The sequence below is a fragment of the Nesoenas mayeri genome (genome assembly GCF_963082525.1).
Source record: "Nesoenas mayeri genome assembly, chromosome: 1".
In the NCBI taxonomy this organism is placed as follows: Eukaryota; Metazoa; Chordata; class Aves; order Columbiformes; family Columbidae; genus Nesoenas; species Nesoenas mayeri.
Window position 1 is genome coordinate 191,892,982 of NC_137541.1, and position 7,029 is coordinate 191,900,010.

Below are 7,029 nucleotides of genomic sequence, written 5' to 3' on the forward strand. Positions count from 1 at the left end.
TGAGGTGCCAGTATCCATCCATGATCCCTCTGACACTGGCAAAAATACAGCCAGCTTGTAGGGTTCTGTCATTTTGGCATCCCATTAAACACCACCTACGTGTAAGACCAGGAGTGTTAGAGTCACCATTCTATGTACGGTGAAGTATCTTTCATATCTCCATTATAATGTCAAAAGTATTTTTTCTTAATCTGTAATTTAATTTAAAGAATTAAAATTCATTTTATTTATTAACATGCTTGACCCAAAGTTATTAACATGTTGCATCTTAATGTGCAAACTTTAATGTACTCATTTTTTTCATATATTCATCCCTAACGCTTGGGAGAGGATTTTTTAACAGTTTCTCTTAACAGTAAGATTTCAGCAATATGGGGAAATGCGTTTTTACCACAAGAGCAATAAAATCCTCCATGTTGTGGGTACTATAAACTACTCAGTAAGCTCAGAGCAATAGAGAGGAAGCAATATATTCTTTAGACAAAAAATAATAACGTGCATAAGGACTTTTAAATAAGCAGAAGTCTTCCTTTGTTAACCAGTTTCTACCAGACTGGTGTGGGATGTTATTTCTGCTTGATTTGTCACAGTTATTGAGTTCCTGAATAGAATTGTTCAGCAATAACCTTTTACCTTAGTTCTTGGATCCTGAATTCATAGTATTTGCAAGAGAGAATTCTGTACTACAGTGGGGATTTTTATTCTTTTCATTGTTTGGCATTTAGTTGTACAGCATTCCATGGAGAAATTCATTTCTTTCAGGATTTCCAATTTTAACTTGATACTAAGAATACTCTTCACCAAACACAAACTGAGAATAACTGAATTTGTCATGCCCGTCAAGATGGATATCATAAATGGTGCTAGCCCATCCAGAAGACACTTAGACTTTTAAAAGCCCTGTTTTCCTAACAGGGCACGCAGTGACATAAGCAGCTGCACCTATCCTTTATGTTTGAGGGCCAGCCTTGAGGCATCTCGCAGTCACTAAAACCCTTCCATGAGAGAGTTTGGCTTAGGGCAGGAGCTGTGGATTCATTTCTCAAAAGTGATGAGCAACTTACCAGTGTGACTGGAAGTTGGAATAAAATAGCATTTCTACAAACCAGGCTCCTGAAACACAACTACACACAAAAAAAGGCTTCTCTAACATTCAGAACCATATTTTCAAAATGTTGACCCTGACTTTTATGGAGAAAAAGTATGTATGGTCTGGTTTTCTATGTACAGCAAAGAATGGTTCTTAGTCCTTGAAACAGAAACCAACTCTGGCAACTTTCTAGAAAATCCTCAATACCAATAAGTCAGTGTAAGAGCTTTGTAGAAGTAGGAGGACTAGCATGGTTGCCAGCACAAAATAATTTGATGTAGCAGCTGTGTTATGAGAATAAAAACAATATACCTGCATACCAGCTGTAGACAGATCAAGTCCTGAGTGTATAAGAATAGCACCAGAAAAAGGTGAACAGCATTACTTTAAATCATGCTGCTTCAAGAAGACAATATCAGTTCAACTCTCACTGGATATGGATCCTACATTGTAAGAAATAAAGGATATTTTAAAGTGCTACTGACCAACTATTCAGGGAAAGATATCATGGAGTTGTATTCTTTTGAAGGGGATCAAGAACCCAGCTAGATCTATGAAGGAAGTAATTAAGGATGGTGTTAAATATCTACATGTAGACTCATCACATCTCTTTGAGAGAAGGTCTGAGAATCACTTAAGGTGTTACTTGGCTACCTTTTGGAGAATCTAATTCTAGAACAAGAGGCTGCTCCTGTACATACATTAAATGCAATGAAGAATGTGTCCTCTTTTATGTATTTATCAAAAGGAACAAATAGCTCTTTGGAGTCAGAATTGTTTGCCAACTAGACATAGTTTTAAATAATACCACAGGAAGCCACTTCACAAAAACAGTTTGATAACTTCAGTTTTAAACTTGGAAAAACAAAATTTTCAGATGCTTAGTGTATTGCACACTTGGCATGTTGCATGATAGCAAGAAATTGGTATTAGGCAGCAGGGCTACTCAAATTTGCTGCTTAATCAACAAAAGGCCAGTGCAGATAACAGTGCATCACTGTACTTGGGAAACACAATTTTATATAATATTTTGGTTTCCTGATTTTTTTTTTCCCGATTTGTGAATGCCATTATATAAAGTGGTAGTTTACCCTCTCTTACAGTGTCACATTTAATTTAGCTTAGTGGTAGTCTAGAGATGTGCAATGGAGAAAATGAAAGATCTCTCAATCTCTGTTTATAGAGAGGGGTCTAAAAGGAAAGGGTATGCTTTATATGTCACAAATAAGCAATAGGTAAAGATAAAGCAAAAGATAAATTAGGTATGCTTATCTCCCCTGTCAGTAAAAGAATGATGGGACTTGCAGTAAATTTGAAAGGTAGCATATCTGGAAATACTTTTTTGGTACAAAAGGAGATGACCCCATGAAACTAGGTGCTAATGACTTCTTCAAGCCAAGAATTTCCAATTCACAGAATCATAGAAGGCTTGGGTTGGAAGGAACCTTTAAAGGTCATCTAGTCCAACCTCCCTGCAATGAATTTCTTTTAATGGATCAGAAATTTGGATGAACTGCAAGGATATTTGCTTTCATATTAGGTGAATGATGAAAGATAAGAGGATGGAAGTCTTTATGGCTTGGTGAATCAACCAGGTAGTCAGTGCTTGAGCTTGGATAGGAAGAATGCTTGAAGAAATGCATCCCTGGTGAGCAGGTTGTTTTGAACTTTACCCAATGTACACAGAGTACCTGAGAAGGGCTCTGGGGCTGCGGTTGTTCTGGGGTGTAGTGAAGCAGCCCCTGTCCTTGCAGTTGGCAGTATCGCTGTTCCACTTGAATGGTGCCCAGAGAACAGGAAGGAGGAAATGTGAACATCCTCCCTTGAAAATGTGACCTCGTATGTTTTATTCAGGTTATTACTTGTCTTGCTAGCAGAGTCTTACATGGCTCTGCTTGAAATCAGAAGAGGTTTTTTGTGGAAAAAATTTTGAAAATATGAAAGTAGAACCAACAGCAGATTACAATAAGTCATTATGTATTTCTCTTTGTTCTGAGCAGCAGCAGAGTCTGTAACTTTGTAGTAACCATTTCCTTGAAAATGATATGCCCTTGCACTAAAAAACTAAAACGTGAATATAGTTTAAATTAAACCATATCTCAATTAACTAGTGCATCACTGCTGTGGTAGAAACTAATTCATGAACCTGTTGGAGTGAGTGCAGAGGAGGGCCATGAGGATGATCAGAGGGCTGGAGTAGGTCTCCTGTAAGGACAGGCTAAAGAGAGTTGGGGTGGTTCAGCCTGGAAACGAGAAGGCTCCAGGGAGACCTTATAGCAGCATTCCAGCGTATCTACGGGAAAGCTGGAGAGGGACTTTTACAAGGATATGTAGTGACAGGACAAGGGATAATGGCTTCAGACTAAAAGAGGTTAGATTTGGGTTAGATACAGGGAAGAAATTCTCCCCCATGAGCGTGGTGAGGCACTGGAACAGGCTGCTTGGAGGAGTTATGGATGCTCCAGCCCTGGAAGTGTTCAAGGCCAGGCTGGATGGGGCTTTGAGCAGCCTGGGCTAGTGGAAGGAAAGGTGTCCCTGTCCATGACAGGGGGGTTGGAACAGGGGTTAAGGTCCCTTCCAACCCACATCATTCTATGATTAATTCAGTGTCATTGAAAGGATAAAAGGACATTTTCCAGTGGAGGTTTTTTTGCAAATGGGTTGAGAGAGTAAAACTCGTTTTAAAGCAAGGTCAGTCAAACTTGAATCACAAACCCCTTGAACTGCCTTTTGAGGAAATTGTTCTCTCCTGCCCAAAAAATTTGTTTTGCACTCTACATACACCAAGGTAATTTTTACAAACTCTTGCTGACATGCTAAATATTTAACCAAACAAAATAGTGTTATGGGTTTCCCCCTACCAGGTGGAGGGAAGACTTTTTATGTCTCAGAACTAGTGAACTGATTTATTTAGCTGGCATCTCTAAATAAACCAGACATTTCTAAAAAGCATGGAGTACTTACAGACATTCATTCCACATTTAGGGGCTTCATTAAATTACTGAATTACTATTTCAGCTGATCACCATAGAATTACGTGGAGGAGGAGGGGTGGGTGGTCAGTCATGTCCTTTTTTGGTTGTGTTGTTGTTGTTTTGTTTTTGTTGTTGTTGTTTTTGGTTTTTGTTGTTGTTGTTTGTTTTGTGGGTTTTGGTTTGTTGTTTTTTTTTAACCCCTGTAGTAAGATCTCTGCTACAGTCCTTTCTATTTAAAGACAAATGCTGGTTTATGGTTGGACACAAAGGTCTTTTCCAACCTAAATGATTCTATGATTCTAAGAGCCTGCCTCTCATAAGTACAGTGCTGCATTCTTAGGAAAAAAGCTTATTTACAGAGGTTTTAATAGTTTGTTAAAACCCTTTCAAATGCATCAGCAGCACTTTTTCATTGAACAACTTTGGTGGGCATTTGCCCAAACTGGAAATTTGGTTTTTAAAAATGTATAAATTAATTCTTAAAAGGAAACACCCATCTCCAGATTTAACTTAAGGAACTTAAGTACTAGCTATATTACATGCAGACTGGAGAGAGAAACAGTTTCTTAGAGTATTTTGGTATGCTGTTAACTTAAATATTATGAGCTATCATACTTAAACACTTAAATAGCCTAATTACATACTTAAATATATATACACCTAATTATTATAATATTTATTTTACTTTTTATATGTACGATATGCTAGATATTGCACTCTATACCTTCAGTGTTGTAATGGTCCAGGTGTAACCTGTTCACTGAGGCAGTTTCATATGATTAAAGAAAAACATTGCCAAACTTGTATGAATGTTGCAAACTGAAATATTCAGTGGTAAGTGATCAATATTTCAACAGAGACAATCCAGAAATTTTGGAAGGGAGGTGAGTTCTCATGTCTTTAATTTGGACAAATCCAGCTGCTGGCTTTGGGATTACAGGAATGGGACACATGCAGGACAGAATACAAAGAGGATATTTATCACCAACAGGAGCCTACATAGCAGTTTTATGTTCCTGTGCATACTGTTCCCTGTTCTCTCTCTGTCTCTTGTAGGTGCTTTGGTAACAGGACTGCACAGATCAAAGAGCAGTCCACACAGTCGTCTGACACTGCACTTTTTGCACTGGCTGATGCTAACCTGGGCAATATTACAGTATCTAAAACGTTGTATACATTTATTTTTAAAGGGGACATGAAATATGCACATGCTTCTGGGGCATCCTAGGAAAAGGGACTAGGACCTATAAGATTTGGGGCCAAGGCATGGAGCTCTTAATGCATTGCTTACTTATGTGACTCAGAATTTTCCTCTTACTTCAGTGTTTGCTAAGATGTAACTCACCAAAATCACCAGGAATTCAGCTTCCACTGGTTTCAGGGAAGAAGTATTTTGTAGTATTCAAATGAAAGCAGCATGACTTGGCCCTTTGAAAACTGAGATACCCACATACACATAGGTGGTGGGTCTGGCAGTGTTGTGTTCACGGTTGGACTAGATGATCTTAAGTCTTTTTCAACCTAAATGATTCTATGATTCTGTCCTGAAAGGGACGTACTGTTGCATCCTCGTGGAGCTCAGGGAGCTATGCCCCATCCATGGGTTTTTGTTCTGCTGCTCTTTGCTTGCTCTCTGACAACGTGCTCCCTCAATTCAGGAGCAACACGCCATCCACCTTGTAGTGCCTCTGCCCCAGAGGGCTCACGAGGAAAGAGCAGGGAGGTGAGGCTTTTCTGCAGCATTGATTGCAGGGTCAAAGCAAGCTGGGTTCAGAAGGGAGCTCTGCTTCCAGCAGAGAGCTTTCTGAAGATAGAGTAGAAAATAGGGAGCCTTCACATTCCAAACAAATTTCAGCTCCTTTCTTTTGTATTTCCCTTTAACTGTAAGTAGAGGCATCCATTAGTCTGGCAGGAGGGGAACATGGCATAACTGGGAGTTAGCATGCTCCAGCATGCAGCTTTTTACATGGCAGCTCTTCCAGAGCAGAGCAGCTGAATGCACAGTACTCTGCTTCTGAACTCAGGCCGGTCCCACAGCTTAAAATGTGTAAGGGCAAAATGAAGTTTTCCAGAATGTGGAAACAGCATCTGTGATTTGTGCCAGAATGGGTATTGCAGCTGGAGAGGCAGGTAAATTGCCTAGATTACATATACAGCAAAATATTCACGCAATCTCTAGGGCTACTTGCCTGTGCCCAAATTTTCTGTTGGGCCTCAGCCAGAGCCCAAGGAAATGGACATTCTTATTTTTATCATTATTTCTAGAAAGGACCACATTAGACCTCTATCCGTTTTATATGTCTATACCTTTTTACTCTTTGGGGCCAAAATCTACAGTCATGTTGTGTTTTGTTTGGTCTCAGCTTTACTGTCACAGCCAAGCCTACAAAAGTTGATTGTAAATGTGTTTACAAATAAAAAGAAATTTCATAGGGTAAAATGTTATAACTGTGCCTCTGAAATAAAGCTGTAAAACTCTGTATTTAACTTCAGTCCCAGGCCATGAAATTTGGAATACCCTGGACTAGTAGAACCACTTGTAATTTTCTAGACTTACTAACCAAACCCCTACTTTCTTTTTATTGCCAAATGCAACTAAAAATAACCTGTGGTTTACCACGCTCATCTCATTAAATTCTCGGAGAGAACTTTTCCTAGGAAACATAGTACAATTCATGTAAACTCCTGATACTACTGGCTGCAGTGTGGTTCTGTGCTAAATTCTCAAAGCTTTAGCAAAAGCAGCTGCATGGGGGTAGTTCTCACACTACACATCTCATTAGGAGCCAAATGACTGGAAACCAGTAATTTAAATTCTGCATGTTGTGCTTTTCATATGAGAACCAATTTCTGGTTTAATACATAAAGGCCTGTGGTTATTTCTTATACTAACTTAGGGTTGTTTTTTTCATTTAACCGTGGTTGAAGTTTGAACCATAGCTTGCCAGTATATGAAGTTATTTT